Raw genomic sequence first — 26,648 nt, 5'->3', positions numbered from 1 at the left:
CGGAGTGCCGCACTGTCGGAGGTCAGTACTGACGGAGTGCCGCACTGTCGGAGGTCAGTACTGACGGAGTGCCGCACTGTCGGAGGGTCAGTACTGACGGAGTGCCGCACTGTCGGAGGGTCAGTACTGACGGATTGCCGTACTGAGGGAGCGCCGCACTGTCGGCGGGTCAGTACTGAGGGAGCGCTGCACTGTCGGAGGGTCAGTACTGAAGGAGCGCCGCACCGTCGGAGGGTCAGTACTGAGGGAGCGCCGCACCGTCGGAAGGTCAGTACTGAGGGAGCGCCGCACCGTCGGAGGGTCAGTACTGAGGGAGCGCCGCACCGTCGGAGGGTCAGTACTGAGGGAGCGCCGCACCGTCGGAGGTCAGTACTGACGGAGTGCCGCACTGTCGGAGGTCAGTACTGACGGAGTGCCGCACTGTCGGAGGGTCAGTACTGACGGATTGCCGTACTGAGGGAGCGCCGCACTGTCGGAGGGTCAGTACTGAGGGAGCGCCGCACTGTCGGAGGTCAGTACTGACGGAGTGCCGCACTGTCGGAGGTCAGTACTGACGGAGTGCCGCACTGTCGGAGGTCAGTACTGACGGAGTGCCGCACTGTCGGAGGTCAGTACTGACGGAGTGCCGCACTGTCGGAGGTCAGTACTGACGGAGTGCCGCACTGTCGGAGGTCAGTACTGACGGAGTGCCGCACTGTCGGAGGTCAGTACTGACGGAGTGCCGCACTGTCGGAGGTCAGTACTGACGGAGTGCCGCACTGTCGGAGGTCAGTACTGAGGGAGCGCCGCACTGTCGGAGGTCAGTACTGACGGAGTGCCGCACTGTCGGAGGTCAGTACTGACGGAGTGCCGCACTGTCGGAGGTCAGTACTGACGGAGTGCCGCACTGTCGGAGGGTCAGTACTGACGGAGTGCCGCACTGTCGGAGGGTCAGTACTGACGGATTGCCGTACTGAGGGAGCGCCGCACTGTCGGCGGGTCAGTACTGAGGGAGCGCTGCACTGTCGGAGGGTCAGTACTGAAGGAGCGCCGCACCGTCGGAGGGTCAGTACTGAGGGAGCGCCGCACCGTCGGAAGGTCAGTACTGAGGGAGCGCCGCACCGTCGGAGGGTCAGTACTGAGGGAGCGCCGCACCGTCGGAGGGTCAGTACTGAGGGAGCGCCGCACCGTCGGAGGTCAGTACTGACGGAGTGCCGCACTGTCGGAGGTCAGTACTGACGGAGTGCCGCACTGTCGGAGGGTCAGTACTGACGGATTGCCGTACTGAGGGAGCGCCGCACTGTCGGAGGGTCAGTACTGAGGGAGCGCCGCACTGTCGGAGGTCAGTACTGACGGAGTGCCGCACTGTCGGAGGTCAGTACTGACGGAGTGCCGCACTGTCGGAGGTCAGTACTGACGGAGTGCCGCACTGTCGGAGGTCAGTACTGACGGAGTGCCGCACTGTCGGAGGTCAGTACTGACGGAGTGCCGCACTGTCGGAGGTCAGTACTGACGGAGTGCCGCACTGTCGGAGGTCAGTACTGACGGAGTGCCGCACTGTCGGAGGTCAGTACTGAGGGAGCGCCGCACTGTCGGAGGTCAGTACTGACGGAGTGCCGCACTGTCGGAGGTCAGTACTGACGGAGTGCCGCACTGTCGGAGGTCAGTACTGACGGAGTGCCGCACTGTCGGAGGTCAGTACTGACTGAGTGCCGCACTGTCGGAGGGTCAGTACTGACGGATTGCCGTATTGAGGGAGCGCCGCACTGTCGGCGGGTCAGTACTGAGGGAGCGCCGCACTGTCGGCGGGTCAGTACTGAGGGAGCGCCGCACTGTCGGAGGGTCAGTACTGAGGGAGCGCCGCACTGTCGGAGGGTCAGTACTGAGGGCGCGCCGCACTGTCGGAGGGTCAGTACTGAGGGAGCGCCGCACCGTCGGAGGGTCAGTACTGAGGAAGCGCCGCACTGTCGGAGGTCAGTACTGACGGAGTGCCGCACTGTCGGAGGTCAGTACTGACGGAGTGCCGCACTGTCGGAGGTCAGTACTGACGGAGTGCCGCACTGTCGGAGGTCAGTACTGACGGAGTGCCGCACTGTCGGAGGTCAGTACTGACGGAGTGCCGCACTGTCGGAGGGTCAGTACTGACGGATTGCCGTACTGAGGGAGCGCCGCACTGTCGGAGGGTCAGTACTGAGGGAGCGCCGCACTGTCGGAGGGTCAGTACTGAGGGAGCGCCGCACCGTCGGAGGGTCAGTACTGAGGGAGCGCTGCACCGTCGGAGGTCAGTACTGACGGAGCGCCGCACCGTCGGAGGTCAGTACTGACGGAGCGCCGCACCGTCGGAGGTCAGTACTGACGGAGCGCCGCACCGTCGGAGGTCAGTACTGACGGAGTGCCGCACTGTCGGAGGGTCAGTACTGACGGATTGCCGTACTGAGGGAGCGCCGCACTGTCGGCGGGTCAGTACTGAGGGAGCGCCGCACTGTCGGCGGGTCAGTACTGAGGGAGCGCCGCACTGTCGGAGGGTCAGTACTGAGGGAGCGCCGCACTGTCGGAGGTCAGTACTGACGGAGTGCCGCACTGTCGGAGGTCAGTACTGACGGAGTGCCGCACTGTCGGAGGTCAGTACTGACGGAGTGCCGCACTGTCGGAGGTCAGTACTGACGGAGTGCCGCACTGTCGGAGGTCAGTACTGACGGAGTGCCGCACTGTCGGAGGTCAGTACTGACGGAGTGCCGCAATGTCGGAGGTCAGTACTGACGGAGTGCCGCACTGTCGGAGGGTCAGTACTGACGGAGTGCCGCACTGTCGGAGGGTCAGTACTGACGGATTGCCGTACTGAGGGAGCGCCGCACTGTCGGCGGGTCAGTACTGAGGGAGCGCTGCACTGTCGGAGGGTCAGTACTGAAGGAGCGCCGCACCGTCGGAGGGTCAGTACTGAGGGAGCGCCGCACCGTCGGAGGGTCAGTACTGAGGGAGCGCCGCACCGTCGGAGGGTCAGTACTGAGGGAGCGCCGCACCTTCGGAGGGTCAGTACTGAGGGAGCGCCGCACCGTCGGAGGGTCAGTACTGAGGGAGCGCCGCACCGTCGGAGGGTCAGTACTGAGGGAGCGCCGCACTGTGGGAGGGTCAGTACTGAGGGAGCGCCGCACTGTGGGAGGGTCAGTACTGAGGGAGCGCCGCACTGTGGGAGGGTCAGTACTGAGGGAGCGCCGCACTGTGGGAGGGTCAGTACTGAGGGAGCGCCGCACTGTCGGAGGGTCAGTACTGACGGAGTGCCGCACTGTCGGAGGTCAGTACTGACGGAGTGCCGCACTGTCGGAGGTCAGTACTGACGGAGTGCCGCACTGTCGGAGGTCAGTACTGACGGATTGCCGCACTGTCGGAGGTCAGTACTGACGGAGTGCCGCACTGTCGGAGGTCAGTACTGACGGAGTGCCGCACTGTCGGAGGGTCAGTACTGACGGATTGCCGTACTGAGGGAGTGCCGCACTGTCAGAGGTCAGTACTGACGGAGCGCCGCACTGTCGGCGGGTCAGTACTGAGGGAGCGCCGCACTGTCGGAGGGTCAGTACTGAGGGAGCGCCGCACTGTCGGAGGTCCGTACTGACGGAGCGCCGCACTGTCGGAGGTCAGTACTGACGGAGCGCCGCACTGTCGGAGGTCAGTACTGACGGAGCGCCTCACTGTCGGAGGTCAGTACTGACGGAGCGCCGCACTGTCGGAGGTCAGTACTGACGGAGGGCCGCACTGTCGGAGGTCAGTACTGACGGAGGGCCGCACTGTCGGAGGTCAGTACTGACGGAGGGCCGCACTGTCGGAGGTCAGTACTGACGGAGTGCCGCACTGTCGGAGGTCAGTACTGACGGAGTGCCGCACTGTCGGAGGTCAGTACTGACGGAGTGCCGCACTGTCGGAGGTCAGTACTGACGGAGTGCCGCACTGTCGGAGGGTCAGTACTGACGGATTGCCGTACTGAGGGAGTGCCGCACTGTCGGAGGTCAGTACTGACGGAGTGCCGCACTGTCGGAGGTCAGTACTGACGGAGTGCCGCACTGTCGGAGGTCAGTACTGACGGAGTGCCGCACTGTCGGAGGTCAGTACTGACGGAGTGCCGCACTGTCGGAGGTCAGTACTGACGGAGTGCCGCACTGTCGGAGGTCAGTACTGACGGAGTGACGCACTGTCGGAGGGTCAGTACTGACGGATTGCCGTACTGAGGGAGTGCCGCACTGTCGGAGGTCAGTACTGACGGAGTGCCGCACTATCGGAGGGTCAGTACTGACGGATTGCCGTACTGAGGGAGCGCCGCACTGTCGGCGGGTCAGTACTGAGGGAGCGCCGCACTGTCGGAGGGTCAGTACTGAGGGAGCGCCGCACTGTCGGAGGTCAGTACTGACGGAGCGCCGCACTGTCGGAGGTCAGTACTGACGGAGCGCCGCACTGTCGGAGGTCAGTACTGACGGAGTGCCGCACTGTCGGAGGTCAGTACTGACGGAGTGCCGCACTGTCGGAGGGTCAGTACTGACGGATTGCCGTACTGAGGGAGCGCCGCACTGTCGGAGGGTCAGTACTGAGGGAGCGCCGCACTGTCGGAGGGTCAGTACTGAGGGAGCGCCGCACTGTCGGAGGTCAGTACTGACGGAGTGCCGCACTGTCGGAGGTCAGTACTGACGGAGTGCCGCACTGTCGGAGGTCAGTACTGACGGAGTGCCGCACTGTCGGAGGTCAGTACTGACGGAGTGCCGCACTGTCGGAGGTCAGTACTGACGGAGTGCCGCACTGTCGGAGGTCAGTACTGACGGAGTGCCGCACTGTCGGAGGTCAGTACTGACGGAGTGCCGCACTGTCGGAGGGTCAGTGCTGACGGATTGCCGTATTGAGGGAGCGCCGCACTGTCGGCGGGTCAGTACTGACGGAGTGCCGCACTGTCGGAGGTCAGTACTGACGGAGTGCCGCACTGTCGGAGGGTCAGTACTGACGGATTGCCGTATTGAGGGAGCGCCGCACTGTCGGCGGGTCAGTACTGAGGGAGCGCCGCACTGTCGGAGGGTCAGTACTGAGGGAGCGCCGCACTGTCGGAGGGTCAGTACTGAGGGAGCGCCGCACTGTCGGAGGGTCAGTACTGAGGGAGCGCCGCACTGTCGGAGGTCAGTACTGACGGAGCGCCGCACTGTCGGAGGTCAGTACTGACGGAGCGCCGCACTGTCGGAGGTCAGTACTGACGGAGTGCCGCACTGTCGGAGGTCAGTACTGACGGAGTGCCGCACTGTCGGAGGGTCAGTACTGACGGATTGCCGTACTGAGGGAGCGCCGCACTGTCGGAGGGTCAGTACTGAGGGAGCGCCGCACTGTCGGAGGGTCAGTACTGAGGGAGCGCCGCACTGTCGGAGGTCAGTACTGACGGAGTGCCGCACTGTCGGAGGTCAGTACTGACGGAGTGCCGCACTGTCGGAGGTCAGTACTGACGGAGTGCCGCACTGTCGGAGGTCAGTACTGACGGAGTGCCGCACTGTCGGAGGTCAGTACTGACGGAGTGCCGCACTGTCGGAGGTCAGTACTGACGGAGTGCCGCACTGTCGGAGGTCAGTACTGACGGAGTGCCGCACTGTCGGAGGTCAGTACTGACGGAGTGCCGCACTGTCGGAGGGTCAGTACTGACGGATTGCCGTATTGAGGGAGCGCCGCACTGTCGGCGGGTCAGTACTGACGGAGTGCCGCACTGTCGGAGGTCAGTACTGACGGAGTGCCGCACTGTCGGAGGGTCAGTACTGACGGATTGCCGTATTGAGGGAGCGCCGCACTGTCGGCGGGTCAGTACTGAGGGAGCGCCGCACTGTCGGAGGGTCAGTACTGAGGGAGCGCCGCACTGTCGGAGGGTCAGTACTGAGGGAGCGCCGCACTGTCGGAGGGTCAGTACTGAGGGAGCGCCGCACCGTCGGAGGGTCAGTACTGACGGAGCGCCGCACCGTCGGAGGTCAGTACTGACGGAGCGCCGCACCGTCGGAGGTCAGTACTGACGGAGCGCCGCACCGTCGGAGGTCAGTACTGACGGAGCGCCGCACCGTCGGAGGTCAGTACTGACGGAGCGCCGCACCGTCGGAGGTCAGTACTGACGGAGCGCCGCACCGTCGGAGGTCAGTACTGACGGAGTGCCGCACTGTTGGAGGGTCAGTACTGACGGATTGCCGTACTGAGGGAGCGCCGCACTGTCGGAGGGTCAGTACTGAGGGAGCGCCGCACTGTCGGAGGGTCAGTACTGAGGGAGCGCCGCACCGTCGGAGGGTCAGTACTGAGGGAGCGCCGCACTGTCGGAGGTCAGTACTGACGGAGTGCCGCACTGTCGGAGGGTAGTACTGACGGATTGCCGTACTGAGGGAGCGCCGCACTGTCGGAGGGTCAGTACTGAGGGAGCGCCGCACTGTCGGAGGGTCAGTACTGAGGGAGCGCCGCACCGTCGGAGGGTCAGTACTGAGGGAGCGCTGCACCGTCGGAGGTCAGTACTGACGGAGCGCCGCACCGTCGGAGGTCAGTACTGACGGAGCGCCGCACCGTCGGAGGTCAGTACTGACGGAGCGCCGCACCGTCGGAGGTCAGTACTGACGGAGCGCCGCACCGTCGGAGGTCAGTACTGACGGAGTGCCGCACTGTCGGAGGTCAGTACTGACGGAGTGCCGCACTGTCGGAGGGTCAGTACTGACGGATTGCCGTACTGAGGGAGCGCCGCACTGTCGGCGGGTCAGTACTGAGGGAGCGCCGCACTGTCGGCGGGTCAGTACTGAGGGAGCGCCGCACTGTCGGAGGGTCAGTACTGAGGGAGCGCCGCACTGTCGGAGGTCAGTACTGACGGAGTGCCGCACTGTCGGAGGTCAGTACTGACGGAGTGCCGCACTGTCGGAGGTCAGTACTGACGGAGTGCCGCACTGTCGGAGGTCAGTACTGACGGAGTGCCGCACTGTCGGAGGTCAGTACTGACGGAGTGCCGCACTGTCGGAGGGTCAGTACTGATGGAGTGCCGCACTGTCGGAGGGTCAGTACTGACGGATTGCCGTACTGAGGGAGCGCCGCACTGTCGGCGGGTCAGTACTGAGGGAGCGCTGCACTGTCGGAGGGTCAGTACTGAAGGAGCGCCGCACCGTCGGAGGGTCAGTACTGAGGGAGCGCCGCACCGTCGGAGGGTCAGTACTGAGGGAGCGCCGCACCGTCGGAGGTCAGTACTGACGGAGTGCCGCACTGTCGGAGGTCAGTACTGACGGAGTGCCGCACTGTCGGAGGGTCAGTACTGACGGATTGCCGTACTGAGGGAGCGCCGCACTGTCGGAGGGTCAGTACTGAGGGAGCGCCGCACTGTCGGAGGTCAGTACTGACGGAGTGCCGCACTGTCGGAGGTCAGTACTGACGGAGTGCCGCACTGTCGGAGGTCAGTACTGACGGAGTGCCGCACTGTCGGAGGTCAGTACTGACGGAGTGCCGCACTGTCGGAGGTCAGTACTGACGGAGTGCCGCACTGTCGGAGGTCAGTACTGACGGAGTGCCGCACTGTCGGAGGTCAGTACTGACGGAGTGCCGCACTGTCGGAGGTCAGTACTGACGGAGCGCCGCACTGTCGGAGGTCAGTACTGACGGAGTGCCGCACTGTCGGAGGTCAGTACTGACGGAGCGCCGCACTGTCGGAGGTCAGTACTGACGGAGTGCCGCACTGTCGGAGGTCAGTACTGACGGAGCGCCGCACTGTCGGAGGTCAGTACTGACGGAGTGCCGCACTGTCGGAGGTCAGTACTGACGGAGCGCCGCACTGTCGGAGGTCAGTACTGACGGAGTGCCGCACTGTCGGAGGGTCAGTACTGACGGATTGCCGTATTGAGGGAGCGCCGCACTGTCGGCGGGTCAGTACTGAGGGAGCGCCGCACTGTCGGCGGGTCAGTACTGAGGGAGCGCCGCACTGTCGGAGGGTCAGTACTGAGGGAGCGCCGCACTGTCGGAGGGTCAGTACTGAGGGAGCGCCGCACTGTCGGAGGGTCAGTACTGAGGGAGCGCCGCACCGTCGGAGGGTCAGTACTGAGGAAGCGCCGCACTGTCGGAGGTCAGTACTGACGGAGTGCCGCACTGTCGGAGGTCAGTACTGACGGAGTGCCGCACTGTCGGAGGTCAGTACTGACGGAGTGCCGCACTGTCGGAGGTCAGTACTGACGGAGTGCCGCACTGTCGGAGGGTCAGTACTGACGGATTGCCGTACTGAGGGAGCGCCGCACTGTCGGAGGGTCAGTACTGAGGGAGCGCCGCACTGTCGGAGGGTCAGTACTGAGGGAGCGCCGCACCGTCGGAGGGTCAGTACTGAGGGAGCGCTGCACCGTCGGAGGTCAGTACTGACGGAGCGCCGCACCGTCGGAGGTCAGTACTGACGGAGCGCCGCACCGTCGGAGGTCAGTACTGACGGAGCGCCGCACCGTCGGAGGTCAGTACTGACGGAGTGCCGCACTGTCGGAGGTCAGTACTGACGGAGTGCCGCACTGTCGGAGGGTCAGTACTGACGGATTGCCGTACTGAGGGAGCGCCGCATTGTCGGCGGGTCAGTACTGTGGGAGCTCCGCACTGTCGGCGGGTCAGTACTGAGGGAGCGCCGCACTGTCGGAGGGTCAGTACTGAGGGAGCGCCGCACTGTCGGAGGTCAGTACTGACGGAGTGCCGCACTGTCGGAGGTCAGTACTGACGGAGTGCCGCACTGTCGGAGGTCAGTACTGACGGAGTGCCGCACTGTCGGAGGTCAGTACTGACGGAGTGCCGCACTGTCGGAGGTCAGTACTGACGGAGTGCCGCACTGTCGGAGGTCAGTACTGACGGAGTGCCGCAATGTCGGAGGTCAGTACTGAGGGAGCGCTGCACTGTCGGAGGGTCAGTACTGACGGAGTGCCGCACTGTCGGAGGGTCAGTACTGACGGATTGCCGTACTGAGGGAGCGCCGCACTGTCGGCGGGTCAGTACTGAGGGAGCGCTGCACTGTCGGAGGGTCAGTACTGAAGGAGCGCCGCACCGTCGGAGGGTCAGTACTGAGGGAGCGCCGCACCGTCGGAAGGTCAGTACTGAGGGAGCGCCGCACCGTCGGAGGGTCAGTACTGAGGGAGCGCCGCACCGTCGGAGGGTCAGTACTGAGGGAGCGCCGCACCGTCGGAGGGTCAGTACTGAGGGAGCGCCGCACCGTCGGAGGGTCAGTACTGAGGGAGCGCCGCACCGTCGGAGGGTCAGTACTGAGGGAGCGCCGCACTGTGGGAGGGTCAGTACTGAGGGAGCGCCGCACTGTGGGAGGGTCAGTACTGAGGGAGCGCCGCACTGTGGGAGGGTCAGTACTGAGGGAGCGCCGCACTGTCGGAGGGTCAGTTCTGACGGAGTGCCGCACTGTCGGAGGTCAGTACTGACGGAGTGCCGCACTGTCGGAGGTCAGTACTGACGGAGTGCCGCACTGTCGGAGGTCAGTACTGACGGAGTGCCGCACTGTCGGAGGTCAGTACTGACGGAGTGCCGCACTGTCGGAGGTCAGTACTGACGGAGTGCCGCACTGTCGAGGTCAGTACTGACGGAGTGCCGCACTGTCGGAGGGTCAGTACTGACGGATTGCCGTACTGAGGGAGTGCCGCACTGTCAGAGGTCAGTACTGACGGAGCGCCGCACTGTCGGCGGGTCAGTACTGAGGGAGCGCCGCACTGTCGGAGGGTCAGTACTGAGGGAGCGCCGCACTGTCGGAGGTCAGTACTGACGGAGCGCCGCACTGTCGGAGGTCAGTACTGACGGAGCGCCGCACTGTCGGAGGTCAGTACTGACGGAGCGCCGCACTGTCGGAGGTCAGTACTGACGGAGGGCCGCACTGTCGGAGTGCCGCACTGTCGGAGGGTCAGTACTGACGGATTGCCGTACTGAGGGAGTGCCGCACTGTCGGAGGTCAGTACTGACGGAGTGCCGCACTGTCGGAGGTCAGTACTGACGGAGTGCCGCACTGTCGGAGGTCAGTACTGACGGAGTGCCGCACTGTCGGAGGTCAGTACTGACGGAGTGCCGCACTGTCGGAGGGTCAGTTCTGACGGATTGCCGTACTGAGGGAGTGCCGCACTGTCGGAGGTCAGTACTGACGGAGTGCCGCACTGTCGGAGGTCAGTACTGACGAAGTGCCGCACTGTCGGAGGTCAGTACTGACGGAGTGCCGCACTGTCGGAGGTCAGTACTGACGGAGTGCCGCACTGTCGGAGGTCAGTACTGACGGAGTGCCGCACTGTCGGAGGTCAGTACTGACGGAGTGCCGCACTGTCGGAGGGTCAGTACTGACGGATTGCCGTACTGAGGGAGTGCCGCACTGTCGGAGGTCAGTACTGACGGAGTGCCGCACTGTCGGAGGGTCAGTACTGACGGATTGCCGTACTGAGGGAGCGCCGCACTGTCGGCGGGTCAGTACTGAGGGAGCGCCGCACTGTCGGAGGGTCAGTACTGAGGAAGCGCCGCACTGTCGGAGGTCAGTACTGACGGAGCGCCGCACTGTCGGAGGTCAGTACTGACGGAGCGCCGCACTGTCGGAGGTCAGTACTGACGGAGTGCCGCACTGTCGGAGGTCAGTACTGACGGAGTGCCGCACTGTCGGAGGGTCAGTACTGACGGATTGCCGTACTGAGGGAGCGCCGCACTGTCGGAAGGTCAGTACTGACGGAGCGCCGCACTGTCGGGGGTCAGTACTGACGGAGTGCCGCACTGTCGGAGGTCAGTACTGACGGAGTGCCGCACTGTCGGAGGTCAGTACTGACGGAGTGCCGCACTGTCGGAGGTCAGTACTGACGGAGTGCCGCACTGTCGGAGGTCAGTACTGACGGAGTGCTGCACTGTCGGAGGGTCAGTACTGACGGATTGCCGTATTGAGGGAGCGCCGCACTGTCGGCGGGTCAGTACTGACGGAGTGCCGCACTGTCGGAGGTCAGTACTGACGGAGTGCCGCACTGTCGGAGGGTCAGTACTGACGGATTGCCGTATTGAGGGAGCGCCGCACTGTCGGCGGGTCAGTACTGAGGGAGCGCCGCACTGTCGGAGAATCAGTACTGAGGGAGCGCCGCACTGTCGGAGGGTCAGTACTGAGGGAGCGCCGCACTGTCGGAGGGTCAGTACTGAGGGAGCGCCGCACCGTCGGAGGGTCAGTACTGACGGAGCGCCGCACCGTCGGAGGTCAGTACTGACGGAGCGCCGCACCATCGGAGGTCAGTACTGACGGAGCGCCGCACCGTCGGAGGTCAGTACTGACGGAGCGCCGCACCGTCGGAGGTCAGTACTGACGGAGCGCCGCACCGTCGGAGGTCAGTACTGACGGAGCGCCGCACCGTCGGAGGTCAGTACTGACGGAGCGCCGCACCGTCGGAGGTCAGTACTGACGGAGTGCCGCACTGTCGGAGGGTCAGTACTGACGGATTGCCGTACTGAGGGAGCGCCGCACTGTCGGAGGTTCAGTACTGAGGGAGCGCCGCACTGTCGGAGGGTCAGTACTGAGGGAGCGCCGCACCGTCGGAGGGTCAGTACTGAGGGAGCGCTGCACCGTCGGAGGTCAGTACTGATGGAGCGCCGCACCGTCGGAGGTCAGTACTGACGGAGCGCCGCACCGTCGGAGGTCAGTACTGACGGAGCGCCGCACCGTCGGAGGTCAGTACTGACGGAGTGCCGCACTGTCGGAGGTCAGTACTGACGGAGTGCCGCACTGTCGGAGGGTCAGTACTGACGGATTGCCGTACTGAGGGAGCGCCGCACTGTCGGCGGGTCAGTACTGAGGGAGCGCCGCACTGCCGGCGGGTCAGTACTGAGGGAGCGCCGCACTGTCGGAGGGTCAGTACTGAGGGAGCGCCGCACTGTCGGAGGTCAGTACTGACGGAGTGCCGCACTGTCGGAGGTCAGTACTGACGGAGTGCCGCACTGTCGGAGGTCAGTACTGACGGAGTGCCGCACTGTCGGAGGTCAGTACTGACGGAGTGCCGCACTGTCGGAGGTCAGTACTGACGGAGTGCCGCACTGTCGGAGGGTCAGTACTGACGGAGTGCCGCACTGTCGGAGGGTCAGTACTGACGGATTGCCGTACTGAGGGAGCGCCGCACTGTCGGCGGGTCAGTACTGAGGAAGCGCTGCACTGTCGGAGGGTCAGTACTGAAGGAGCGCCGCACCGTCGGAGGGTCAGTACTGAGGGAGCGCCGCACCGTCGGAAGGTCAGTACTGAGGGAGCGCCGCACCGTCGGAGGGTCAGTACTGAGGGAGCGCCGCACCGTCGGAGGGTCAGTACTGAGGGAGCGCCGCACCGTCGGAGGGTCAGTACTGAGTGAGCGCCGCACCGTCGGAGGGTCAGTACTGAGGGAGCGCCGCACCGTCGGAGGGTCAGTACTGAGGGAGCGCCGCACTGTGGGAGGGTCAGTACTGAGGGAGCGCCGCACTGTGGGAGGGTCAGTACTGAGGGAGCGCCGCACTGTGGGAGGGTCAGTACTGAGGGAGCGAGGCACTGTGGGAGGGTCAGTACTGAGGGAGCGCCGCACTGTCGGAGGGTCAGTACTGACGGAGTGCCGCACTGTCGGAGGTCAGTACTGACGGAGTGCCGCACTGTCGGAGGTCAGTACTGACGGAGTGCCGCACTGTCGGAGGTCAGTACTGACGGAGTGCCGCACTGTCGGAGGTCAGTACTGACGGAGTGCCGCACTGTCGGAGGGTCAGTACTGACGGATTGCCGTACTGAGGGAGTGCCGCACTGTCAGAGGTCAGTACTGACGGAGTGCCGCACTGTCGGAGGGTCAGTACTGACGGATTGCCGTACTGAGGGAGCGCCGCACTGTCGGCGGGTCAGTACTGAGGGAGCGCCGCACTGTCGGAGGGTCAGTACTGAGGGAGCGCCGCACTGTCGGAGGTCAGTACTGACGGAGCGCCGCACTGTCGGAGGTCAGTACTGACGGAGCGCCGCACTGTCGGAGGTCAGTACTGACGGAGCGCCGCACTGTCGGAGGTCAGTACTGACGGAGGGCCGCACTGTCGGAGGTCAGTACTGACGGAGTGCCGCACCGTCGGAGCGTCAGTACTGACGGAGTGCCGCACTGTCGGAGGTCAGTACTGACGGAGTGCCGCACTGTCGGAGGGTCAGTACTGACGGATTGCCATACTGAGGGAGCGCCGCACTGTCGGAGGGTCAGTACTGAGGGAGCGCCGCACCGTCGGAGGGTCAGTACTGAGGGAGCGCTGCACCGTCGGAGGTCAGTACTGACGGAGCGCCGCACCGTCGGAGGTCAGTACTGACGGAGCGCCGCACCGTCGGAGGTCAGTACTGACGGAGCGCCGCACCGTCGGAGGTCAGTACTGACGGAGTGCCGCACTGTCGGAGGTCAGTACTGACGGAGTGCCGCACTGTCGGAGGGTCAGTACTGACGGATTGCCGTACTGAGGGAGCGCCGCACTGTCGGCGGGTCAGTACTGAGGGAGCGCCGCACTGTCGGCGGGTCAGTACTGAGGGAGCGCCGCACTGTCGGAGGGTCAGTACTGAGGGAGCGCCGCACTGTCGGAGGTCAGTACTGACGGAGTGCCGCACTGTCGGAGGTCAGTACTGACGGAGTGCCGCACTGTCGGAGGTCAGTACTGACGGAGTGCCGCACTGTCGGAGGTCAGTACTGACGGAGTGCCGCACTGTCGGAGGTCAGTACTGACGGAGTGCCGCACTGTCGGAGGTCAGTACTGACGGAGTGCCGCACTGTCGGAGGTCAGTACTGACGGAGTGCCGCAATGTCGGAGGTCAGTACTGACGGAGTGCCGCACTGTCGGAGGTCAGTACTGACGGAGCGCCGCACCGTCGGAGGTCAGTACTGACGGAGTGCCGCACTGTCGGAGGTCAGTACTGACGGAGTGCCGCACTGTCGGAGGGTCAGTACTGACGGATTGCCGTACTGAGGGAGCACCGCACTGTCGGCGGGTCAGTACTGAGGGAGCGCCGCACTGTCGGCGGGTCAGTACTGAGGGAGCGCCGCACTGTCGGAGGGTCAGTACTGAGGGAGCGCCGCACTGTCGGAGGTCAGTACTGACGGAGTGCCGCACTGTCGGAGGTCAGTACTGACGGAGTGCCGCACTGTCGGAGGTCAGTACTGACGGAGTGCCGCACTGTCGGAGGTCAGTACTGACGGAGTGCCGCACTGTCGGAGGTCAGTACTGACGGAGTGCCGCAATGTCGGAGGTCAGTACTGACGGAGTGCCGCACTGTCGGAGGGTCAGTACTGACGGAGTGCCGCACTGTCGGAGGGTCAGTACTGACGGATTGCCGTACTGAGGGAGCGCCGCACTGTCGGCGGGTCAGTACTGAGGGAGCGCTGCACTGTCGGAGGGTCAGTACTGAAGGAGCGCCGCACCGTCGGAGGGTCAGTACTGAGGGAGCGCCGCACCGTCGGAAGGTCAGTACTGAGGGAGCGCCGCACCGTCGGAGGGTCAGTACTGAGGGAGCGCCGCACCGTCGGAGGGTCAGTACTGAGGGAGCGCCGCACCGTCGGAGGGTCAGTACTGAGGGAGCGCCGCACCGTCGGAGGGTCAGTACTGAGGGAGCGCCGCACCGTCGGAGGGTCAGTACTGAGGGAGCGCCGCACTGTGGGAGGGTCAGTACTGAGGGAGCGCCGCACTGTGGAAGGGTCAGTACTGAGGGAGCGCCGCACGGTGGGAGGGTCAGTACTGAGGGAGCGCCGCACTGTGGGAGGGTCAGTACTGAGGGAGCGCCGCACTGTCGGAGGGTCAGTACTGACGGAGTGCCGCACTGTCGGAGGTCAGTACTGACGGAGTGCCGCACTGTCGGAGGTCAGTACTGACGGAGTGCCGCACTGTCGGAGGTCAGTACTGACGGAGTGCCGCACTGTCGGAGGTCAGTACTGACGGAGTGCCGCACTGTCGGAGGTCAGTACTGACGGAGTGCCGCACTGTCGGAGGTCAGTACTGACGGAGTGCCGCACTGTCGGAGGGTCAGTACTGACGGATTGCCGTACTGACGGAGTGCCGCACTGTCGGAGGTCAGTACTGACGGAGTGCCGCACTGTCGGAGGTCAGTACTGACGGAGTGCCGCACTGTCGGAGGTCAGTACTGACGGAGTGCCGCACTGTCGGAGGTCAGTACTGACGGAGTGCCGCCCTGTCGGAGGGTCAGTACTGACGGATTGCCGTACTGAGGGAGTGCCGCACTGTCAGAGGTCAGTACTGACGGAGCGCCGCACTGTCGGCGGGTCAGTACTGAGGGAGCGCCGCACTGTCGGAGGGTCAGTACTGAGGGAGCGCCGCACTGTCGGAGGTCAGTACTGACGGAGCGCCGCACTGTCGGAGGTCAGTACTGACGGAGCGCCGCACTGTCGGAGGTCAGTACTGACGGAGCGCCGCACTGTCGGAGGTCAGTACTGACGGAGGGCCGCACTCTCGGAGGTCAGTACTGACGGAGTGCCGCACTGTCGGAGGTCAGTACTGACGGAGTGCCGCACTGTCGGAGGTCAGTACTGACGGAGTGCCGCACTGTCGGAGGTCAGTACTGACGGAGTGCCGCACTGTCGGAGGTCAGTACTGACGGAGTGCCGCACTGTCGGAGGGTCAGTACTGACGGATTGCCGTACTGAGGGAGTGCCGCACTGTCGGAGGTCAGTACTGACGGAGTGCCGCACTGTCGGAGGTCAGTACTGACGGAGTGCCGCACTGTCGGAGGTCAGTACTGACGGAGTGCCGCACTGTCGGAGGTCAGTACTGACGGAGTGCCGCACTGTCGGAGGTCAGTACTGACGGAGTGCCGCACTGTCGGAGGGTCAGTACTGACGGATTGCCGTACTGAGGGAGTGCCGCACTGTCGGAGGTCAGTACTGACGGAGTGCCGCACTGTCGGAGGGTCAGTACTGACGGATTGCCGTACTGAGGGAGCGCCGCACTGTCGGCGGGTCAGTACTGAGGGAGCGCCGCACTGTCGGAGGGTCAGTACTGAGGGAGCGCCGCACTGTCGGAGGTCAGTACTGACGGAGCGCCGCACTGTCGGAGGTCAGTACTGACGGAGCGCCGCACTGTCGGAGGTCAGTACTGACGGAGCGCCGCACTGTCGGAGGTCAGTACTGACGGAGTGCCGCACTGTCGGAGGTCAGTACTGACGGAGTGCCGCACTGTCGGAGGTCAGTACTGACGGAGTGCCGCACTGTCGGAGGTCAGTACTGACGGAGTGCCGCACTGTCGGAGGGTCAGTACTGACGGATTGCCGTACTGAGGGAGTGCCGCACTGTCGGAGGTCAGTACTGACGGAGTGCCGCACTGTCGGAGGGTCAGTACTGACGGATTGCCGTACTGAGGGAGCGCCGCACTGTCGGCGGGTCAGTACTGAGGGAGCGCCGCACTGTCGGAGGGTCAGTACTGAGGGAGCGCCGCACTGTCGGAGGTCAGTACTGACGGAGCGCCGCACTGTCGGAGGTCAGTACTGACGGAGCGCCGCACTGTCGGAGGTCAGTACTGACGGAGCGCCGCACTGTCGGAGGTCAGTACTGACGGAGCGCCGCACTGTCGGAGGTCAGTACTGACGGAGCGCCGCACTGTCGGAGGTCAGTACTGACGGAGCGCCGCACTGTCGGAGGTCAGTACTGACGGAGCGCCGCACTGTCGGAGGTCAGTACTGACGGAGTGCCGCACTGTCGGAGGTCAGTACTGACGGAGTGCCGCACTGTCGGAGGGTCAGTACTGACGGATTGCCGTACTGAGGGAGCGCCGCACTGTCGGAGGGTCAGTACTGAGGGAGCGCCGCACTGTCGGAGGTCAGTACTGACGGAGCGCCGCACTGTCGGAGGTCAGTACTGACGGAGCGCCGCACTGTCGGAGGTCAGTACTGACGGAGCGCCGCACTGTCGGAGGTCAGTACTGACGGAGTGCCGCACTGTCGGAGGTCAGTACTGACGGAGTGCCGCACTGTCGGAGGTCAGTACTGACGGAGTGCCGCACTGTCGGAGGTCAGTACTGACGGAGTGCCGCACTGTCGGAGGTCAGTACTGACGGAGTGCCGCACTGTCGGAGGTCAGTACTGACGGAGTGCCGCACTGTCGGAGGTCAGTACTGACGGAGTGCCGCACTGTCGGAGGTCAGTACTGACGGAGTGCCGCACTGTCGGAGGTCAGTACTGACGGAGTGCCGCACTGTCGGAGGTCAGTACTGACGGAGTGCCGCACTGTCGGAGGGTCAGTACTGAGGGAGTGCCGCACTGTCGGAGGTCAGTACTGAGGGAGCGCCGCACTGTCGGCGGGTCAGTACTGAGGGAGCGCCGCACTGTCGGCGGGTCAGTACTGAGGGAGGGCCGCACTGTCGGCGGGTCAGTACTGAGGGAGCGCCGCACTGTCGGAGGGTCAGTACTGAGGGAGCGCCGCACTGTCGGAGGGTCAGTACTGAGGGAGCGCCGCACTGTCGGAGGGTCAGTACTGAGGGAGCGCTGCACTGTCGGAGGGTCAGTACTGAGGGAGCACCGCACCGTCGGAGGGTCAGTACTGAGGCAGCGCCGCACCGTCGGAGGTCAGTACTGACGGAGCGCCGCACCGTCGGAGGTCAGTACTGACGGAGCGCCGCACCGTCGGAGGTCAGTACTGACGGAGCGCCGCACCGTCGGAGGTCAGTACTGACGGAGCGCCGCACTGTCGGAGGGTCAGTACTGACGGATTGCCGTATTGAGGGAGCGCCGCACTGTCGGCGGGTCAGTACTGACGGAGTGCCGCACTGTCGGAGGTCAGTACTGACGGAGTGCCGCACTGTCGGAGGGTCAGTACTGACGGATTGCCGTATTGAGGGAGCGCCGCACAGTCGGCGGGTCAGTACTGAGGGAGCGCCGCACTGTCGGCGGGTCAGTACTGAGGGAGGGCCGCACTGTCGGCGGGTCAGTACTGAGGGAGCGCCGCACTGTCGGAGGGTCAGTACTGAGGGAGCGCCGCACTGTCGGAGGGTCAGTACTGAGGGAGCGCCGCACTGTCGGAGGGTCAGTACTGAGGGAGCGCTGCACTGTCGGAGGGTCAGTACTGAGGGAGCGCCGCACCGTCGGAGGGTCAGTACTGAGGAAGCGCCGCACCGTCGGAGGTCAGTACTGACGGAGCGCCGCACCGTCGGAGGTCAGTACTGACGGAGCGCCGCACCGTCGGAGGTCAGTACTGACGGAGCGCCGCACCGTCGGAGGTAAGTACTGACGGAGCGCCGCACTGTCGGAGGGTCAGTACTGACGGATTGCCGTATTGAGGGAGCGCCGCACTGTCGGCGGGTCAGTACTGACGGAGTGCCGCACTGTCGGAGGTCAGTACTGACGGAGTGCCGCACTGTCGGAGGGTCAGTACTGACGGATTGCCGTATTGAGGGAGCGCCGCACTGTCGGCGGGTCAGTACTGAGGGAGCGCCGCACTGTCGGAGGGTCAGTACTGAGGGAGCGCCGCACTGTCGGAGGGTCAGTACTGAGGGAGCGCCGCACTGTCGGAGGGTCAGTACTGAGGGAGCGCCGCACCGTCGGAGGGTCAGTACTGACGGAGTGCCGCACTGTCGGAGGTCAGTACTGACGGAGTGCCGCACTGTCGGAGGTCAGTACTGACGGAGTGCCGCACTGTCGGAGGTCAGTACTGACGGAGTGCCGCACTGTCGGAGGTCAGTACTGAGGGAGTGCCGCACTGTCGGAGGTCAGTACTGAGGGAGTGCCGCACTGTCGGAGGTCAGTACTGACGGAGTGCCGCACTGTCGGAGGGTCAGTACTGACGGATTGCCGTACTGAGGGAGCGCCGCACTGTCGGCGGGTCAGTACTGAGGGAGCGCCGCACTGTCGGAGGGTCAGTACTGAGGGAGCGCCGCACTGTCGGAGGTCAGTACTGACGGAGTGCCGCACTGTCGGAGGTCAGTACTGACGGAGTGCCGCACTGTCGGAGGTCAGTACTGACGGAGTGCCGCACTGTCGGAGGTCAGTACTGACGGAGTGCCGCACTGTCGGAGGTCAGTACTGACGGAGTGCCGCACTGTCGGAGGTCAGTACTGACGGAGTGCCGCACTGTCGGAGGGTCAGTACTGACGGATTGCCGTACTGAGGGAGTGCCGCACTGTCGGAGGTCACTACTGACGGAGTGCCGCACTGTCGGAGGGTCAGTACTGACGGATTGCCGTACTGAGGGAGCGCCGCACTGTCGGCGGGTCAGTACTGAGGGAGCGCCGCACTGTCGGAGGGTCAGTACTGAGGGAGCGCCGCACTGTCGGAGGTCAGTACTGACGGAACGCCGCACTGTCGGAGGTCAGTACTGACGGAGCGCCGCACTGTCGGAGGTCAGTACTGACGGAGCGCCGCACTGTCGGAGGTCAGTACTGACGGAGCGCCGCACTGTCGGAGGTCAGTACTGACGGAGCGCCGCACTGTCGGAGGTCAGTACTGACGGAGCGCCGCACTGTCGGAGGTCAGTACTGACGGAGTGCGGCACTGTCGGAGGTCAGTACTGACGGAGTGCCGCACTGTCGGAGGGTCAGTACTGACGGATTGCCGTACTGAGGGAGCGCCGCACTGTCGGAGGGTCAGTACTGAGGGAGCGCCGCACTGTCGGAGGTCAGTACTGACGGAGTGCCGCACTGTCGGAGGTCAGTACTGACGGAGTGCCGCACTGTCGGAGGTCAGTACTGACGGAGTGCCGCACTGTCGGAGGTCAGTACTGACGGAGTGCCGCACTGTCGGAGGTCAGTACTGACGGAGTGCCGCACTGTCGGAGGTCAGTACTGACGGAGTGCCGCACTGTCGGAGGTCAGTACTGACGGAGTGCCGCACTGTCGGAGGTCAGTACTGACGGAGTGCCGCACTGTCGGAGGGTCAGTACTGACGGAGTGCCGCACTGTCGGAGGTCAGTACTGAGGGAGCGCCGCACTGTCGGCGGGTCAGTACTGAGGGAGCGCCGCACTGTCGGCGGGTCAGTACTGAGGGAGGGCCGCACTGTCGGCGGGTCAGTACTGAGGGAGCGCCGCACTGTCGGAGGGTCAGTACTGAGGGAGCGCCGCACTGTCGGAGGGTCAGTACTGAGGGAGCGCCGCACTGTCGGAGGGTCAGTACTGAGGGAGCGCCGCACTGTCGGAGGGTCAGTACTGAGGGAGCGCCGCACCGTCGGAGGGTCAGTACTGAGGAAGCGCCGCACCGTCGGAGGTCAGTACTGACGGAGCGCCGCACCGTCGGAGGTCAGTACTGACGGAGCGCCGCACCGTCGGAGGTCAGTACTGACGGAGTGCCGCACCGTCGGAGGTCAGTACTGACGGAGCGCCGCACCGTCGGAGGTCAGTACTGACGGAGCGCCGTACCGTCGGAGGTCAGTACTGACGGAGCGCCGCACCATCGGAGGTCAGTACTGACGGATTGCCGTACTGAGGGAGCGCCGCACTGTCGGAGGGTCAGTACTGAGGGAGCGCCGCACCGTCGGAGGGTCAGTACTGAGGGAGCGCCGCACCGTCGGAGGGTCAGTACTGAGGGAGCGCCGCACCGTTGGAGGGTCAGTACTGAGGGAGCGCCGCACTGTCGGAGGTCAGTACTGACGGAGTGCCGCACTGTCGGAGGGTCAGTACTGACGGATTGCCGTACTGAGGGAGCGCCGCACTGTCGGAGGGTCAGTACTGAGGGAGCGCCGCACTGTCGGAGGGTCAGTACTGAGGGAGCGCCGCACCGTCGGAGGGTCAGTACTGACGGAGTGCCGCACTGTCGGAGGTCAGTACTGACGGAGTGCCGCACTGTCGGAGGGTCAGTACTGACGGAGTGCCGCACTGTCGGAGGTCAGTACTGACGGAGTGCCGTACTGTCGGAGGTCAGTACTGACGGAATGCCGCACTGTCGGAGGTCAGTACTGACGGAGTGCCGCACTGTCGGAGGTCAGTACTGACGGAGTACCGCACTGTCGGAGGTCAGTACTGACGGAGTGCCGCACTGTCGGAGGTCAGTACTGACGGAGAGCCGCAATGTCGGAGGTCAGTACTGACGGAGTGCCGCACTATCGGAGGGTCAGTACTGACGGAGTGCCGCACTGTCGGAGGGTCAGTACTGACGGATTGCCGTACTGAGGGAGCGCCGCACTGTCGGAGGGTCAGTACTGAGGGAGCGCCGCACCGTCGGAGGGTCAGTACTGAGGGAGCGCCGCACCGTCGGAGGGTCAGTACTGAGGGAGCGCCGCACCGTTGGAGGGTCAGTACTGAGGGAGCGCCGCACTGTCGGAGGTCAGTACTGACAGAGTGCCGCACTGTCGGAGGGTCAGTACTGACGGATTGCCGTACTGAGGGAGCGCCGCACTGTCGGAGGGTCAGTACTGAGGGAGCGCCGCACTGTCGGAGGGTCAGTACTGAGGGAGCGCCGCACCGTCGGAGGGTCAGTACTGACGGAGTGCCGCACTGTCGGAGGTCAGTACTGACGGAGTGCCGCACTGTCGGAGGGTCAGTACTGACGGAGTGCCGCACTGTCGGAGGTCAGTACTGACGGAGTGCCGTACTGTCGGAGGTCAGTACTGACGGAATGCCGCACTGTCGGAGGTCAGTACTGACGGAGTGCCGCACTGTCGGAGGTCAGTACTGACGGAGTACCGCACTGTCGGAGGTCAGTACTGACGGAGTGCCGCACTGTCGGAGGTCAGTACTGACGGAGAGCCGCAATGTCGGAGGTCAGTACTGACGGAGTGCCGCACTATCGGAGGGTCAGTACTGACGGAGTGCCGCACTGTCGGATGGTCAGTACTGACGGATTGCCGTACTGAGGGAGCGCCGCACTGTCGGCGGGTCAGTACTGTGGGAGCGCTGCACTGTTGGTGGGTCAGTACTGAGGGAGCGCCGCACCGTCGGAGGGTCAGTACTGAGGGAGCGCCGCACCGTCGGAAGGTCAGTACTGAGGGAGCGCCGCACCGTCGGAGGGTCAGTACTGAGGGAGCGCCGCACCGTCGGAGGGTCAGTACTGAGGGAGCGCCGCACCGTCGGAGGGTCAGTACTGAGGGAGCGCCGCACTGTGGGAGGGTCAGTACTGAGGGAGCGCCGCACTGTGGGAGGGTCAGTACTGAGGGAGCGCCGCACTGTGGGAGGGTCAGTACTGAGGGAGCGCCGCACTGTGGGAGGGTCAGTACTGAGGGAGCGCCGCACTGTCGGAGGGTCAGTACTGACGGAGTGCCGCACTGTCGGAGGTCAGTACTGACGGAGTGCCGCACTGTCGGAGGTCAGTACTGACGGAGTGCCGCACTGTCGGAGGTCAGTACTGACGGAGTGCCGCACTGTCGGAGGTCAGTACTGACGGAGTGCCGCACTGTCGGAGGTCAGTACTGACGGAGTGCCGCACTGTCGGAGGTCAGTACTGACGGAGTGCCGCACTGTCGGAGGTCAGTACTGACGGAGTGCCGCACTGTCGGAGGTCAGTACTGACGGAGTGCCGCACTGTCGGAGGTCAGTACTGACGGAGTGCCGCACTGTCGGAGGTCAGTACTGACGGAGTGCCGCACTGTCGGAGGTCAGTACTGACGGAGAGCCGCAATGTCGGAGGTCAGTACTGACGGAGTGCCGCACTGTCGGAGGGTCAGTACTGAGGGAGCGCCGCACCGTCGGAGGGTCAGTACTGAGGGAGCGCCGCACTGTGGGAGGGTCAGTACTGAGGGAGCGCCGCACTGTGGGAGGGTCAGTACTGAGGGAGCGCCGCACTGTGGGAGGGTCAGTACTGAGGGAGCGCCGCACTGTGGGAGGGTCAGTACTGAGGGAGCGCCGCACTGTCGGAGGTCAGTACTGATGGAGCGCCGCACTGTCGGAGGTCAGTACTGACGGAACGCCGCACTGTCGGAGGTCAGTACTGACGGAGCGCCGCACTGTCGGAGGTCAGTACTGACGGAGCGCCGCACTGTCGGAGGTCAGTACTGACGGAGGGCCGCACTGTCGGAGGTCAGTACTGACGGAGTGCCGCACTGTCGGAGGTCAGTACTGACGGAGTGCCGCACTGTCTGAGGTCAGTACTGACGGAGTGCCGCACTGTCGGAGGTCAGTACTGACGGAGCGCCGCACGGTCGGAGGTCAGTACTGACGGAGCGCCGCACTGTCGGAGGGTCAGTACTGACGGATTGCCGTACTGAGGGAGTGCCGCACTGTCAGAGGTCAGTACTGACGGAGTGCCGCACTGTCGGAGGGTCAGTACTGACGGATTGCCGTACTGAGGGAGCGCCGCACTGTCGGCGGGTCAGTACTGAGGGAGCGCCGCACTGTCGGCGGGTCAGTACTGAGGGAGCGCCGCACTGTCGGAGGGTCAGTACTGAGGGAGCGCCGCACTGTCGGAGGTCTGTACTGACGGAGCGCCGCACTGTCGGAGGTCAGTACTGACGGAGCGCCGCACTGTCGGAGGTCAGTACTGACGGAGCGCAGCACTGTCGGAGGTCAGTACTGACGGAGCGCCGCACTGTCGGAGGTCAGTACTGACGGAGGGCCGCACTGTCGGAGGTCAGTACTGACGGAGTGCCGCACTGTCGGAGGTCCGTACTGACGGAGTGCCGCACTGTCGGAGGTCAGTACTGACGGAGTGCCGCACTGTCGGAGGTCAGTACTGACGGAGTGCCGCACTGTCGGAGGTCAGTACTGACGGAGTGCCGCACTGTCGGAGGTCAGTACTGACGGAGTGCCGCACTGTCGGAGGTCAGTACTGACGGAGTGCCGCACTGTCGGAGGTCAGTACTGACGGAGAGCCGCAATGTCGGAGGTCAGTACTGACGGAGTGCCGCACTGTCGGAGGGTCAGTACTGAGGGAGCGCCGCACCGTCGGAGGGTCAGTACTGAGGGAGCGCCGCACTGTGGGAGGGTCAGTACTGAGGGAGCGCCGCACTGTGGGAGGGTCAGTACTGAGGGAGCGCCGCACTGTGGGAGGGTCAGTACTGAGGGAGCGCCGCACTGTGGGAGGGTCAGTACTGAGGGAGCGCCGCACTGTCGGAGGTCAGTACTGACGGAGCGCCGCACTGTCGGAGGTCAGTACTGACGGAACGCCGCACTGTCGGAGGTCAGTACTGACGGAGCGCCGCACTGTCGGAGGTCAGTACTGACGGAGCGCCGCACTGTCGGAGGTCAGTACTGACGGAGGGCCGCACTGTCGGAGGTCAGTACTGACGGAGTGCCGCACTGTCGGAGGTCAGTACTGACGGAGTGCCGCACTGTCTGAGGTCAGTACTGACGGAGTGCCGCACTGTCGGAGGTCAGTACTGACGGAGCGCCGCACTGTCGGAGGTCAGTACTGACGGAGCGCCGCACTGTCGGAGGGTCAGTACTGACGGATTGCCGTACTGAGGGAGTGCCGCACTGTCAGAGGTCAGTACTGACGGAGTGCCGCACTGTCGGAGGGTCAGTACTGACGGATTGCCGTACTGAGGGAGCGCCGCACTGTCGGCGGGTCAGTACTGAGGGAGCGCCGCACTGTCGGCGGGTCAGTACTGAGGGAGCGCCGCACTGTCGGAGGGTCAGTACTGAGGGAGCGCCGCACTGTCGGAGGTCTGTACTGACGGAGCGCCGCACTGTCGGAGGTCAGTACTGACGGAGCGCCGCACTGTCGGAGGTCAGTACTGACGGAGCGCAGCACTGTCGGAGGTCAGTACTGACGGAGCGCCGCACTGTCGGAGGTCAGTACTGACGGAGGGCCGCACTGTCGGAGGTCAGTACTGACGGAGTGCCGCACTGTCGGAGGTCCGTACTGACGGAGTGCCGCACTGTCGGAGGTCAGTACTGACGGAGTGCCGCACTGTCGGAGGTCAGTACTGACGGAGTGCCGCACTGTCGGAGGTCAGTACTGACGGAGTGCCGCACTGTCGGAGGTCAGTACTGACGGAGTGCCGCACTGTCGGAGGTCAGTACTGACGGAGCGCCGCACTGTCGGAGGGTCAGTACTGACGGATTGCCGTACTGAGGGAGCGCCGCACTGTCGGAGGGTCAGTACTGAGGGAGCGCCGCACTGTCGGAGGTCAGTACTGACGGAGTGCCGCACTGTCGGAGGTCAGTACTGACGGAGTGCCGCACTGTCGGAGGTCAGTACTGACGGAGTGCCGCACTGTCGGAGGTCAGTACTGACGGAGTGCCGCACTGTCGGAGGTCAGTACTGACGGAGTGCCGCACTGTCGGAGGTCAGTACTGACGGAGTGCCGCACTGTCGGAGGTCAGTACTGACGGAGTGCCGCACTGTCGGAGGGTCAGTACTGACGGATTGCCGTACTGAGGGAGCGCCGCACTGTCGGCGGGTCAGTACTGAGGGAGCACCGCACTGTCGGAGGGTCAGTACTGAGGGAGCGCCGCACTGTCGGAGGGTCAGTACTGAGGGAGCGCCGCACTGTCGGAGGATCAGTACTGAGGGAGCGCCGCACCGTCGGAGGGTCAGTACTGAGGAAGCGCCGCACCGTCGGAGGTCAGTACTGACGGAGCGCCGCACCGTCGGAGGTCAGTACTGACGGAGCGCCGCACCGTCGGAGGTCAGTACTGACGGAGCGCCGCACCGTCGGAGGTCAGTACTGACGGAGCGCCGCACCGTCGGAGGTCAGTACTGACGGAGCGCCGCACCGTCGGAGGTCAGTACTGACGGAGTGCCGCACTGTCGGAGGGTCAGTACTGACGGATTGCCGTACTGAGGGAGCGCCACACTGTCGGAGGGTCAGTACTGAGGGAGCGCCGCACTGTCGGAGGGTCAGTACTGAGGGAGCGCCGCACCGTCGGAGGGTCAGTACTGAGGGAGCGCCGCACTGTCGGAGGTCAGTACTGACGGAGTGCCGCACTGTCAGAGGGTCAGTACTGACGGATTGCCGTACTGAGGGAGCGCCGCACTGTCGGAGGGTCAGTACTGAGGGAGCGCCGCACTGTCGGAGGGTCAGTACTGAGGGAGCGCCGCACCGTCGGAGGGTCAGTACTGACGGAGTGCCGCACTGTCGGAGGTCAGTACTGACGGAGTGCCGCACTGTCGGAGGGTCAGTACTGACGGATTGCCGTACTGAGGGAGCGCCGCACTGTCGGAGGTCAGTACTGACGGAGGGCCGCACTGTCGGAGGTCAGTACTGACGGAGTGCCGCACTGTCGGAGGTCCGTACTGACGGAGTGCCGCACTGTCGGAGGTCAGTACTGACGGAGTGCCGCACTGTCGGAGGTCAGTACTGACGGAGTGCCGCACTGTCGGAGGTCAGTACTGACGGAGTGCCGCACTGTCGGAGGTCAGTACTGACGGAGTGCCGCACTGTCGGAGGTCAGTACTGACGGAGCGCCGCACTGTCGGAGGGTCAGTACTGACGGATTGCCGTACTGAGGGAGCGCCGCACTGTCGGAGGGTCAGTACTGAGGGAGCGCCGCACTGTCGGAGGTCAGTACTGACGGAGTGCCGCACTGTCGGACGTCAGTACTGACGGAGTGCCGCACTGTCGGAGGTCAGTACTGACGGAGTGCCGCACTGTCGGAGGTCAGTACTGACGGAGTGCCGCACTGTCGGAGGTCAGTACTGACGGAGTGCCGCACTGTCGGAGGTCAGTACTGACGGAGTGCCGCACTGTCGGAGGTCAGTACTGACGGAGTGCCGCACTGTCGGAGGGTCAGTACTGACGGATTGCCGTACTGAGGGAGCGCCGCACTGTCGGCGGGTCAGTACTGAGGGAGCACCGCACTGTCGGAGGGTCAGTACTGAGGGAGCGCCGCACTGTCGG

The sequence above is a fragment of the Heterodontus francisci genome, chromosome 17 (assembly GCF_036365525.1).
Source record: "Heterodontus francisci isolate sHetFra1 chromosome 17, sHetFra1.hap1, whole genome shotgun sequence".
NCBI lineage: Eukaryota > Metazoa > Chordata > Chondrichthyes > Heterodontiformes > Heterodontidae > Heterodontus > Heterodontus francisci.
This window is presented reverse-complemented; position numbering follows the sequence as displayed.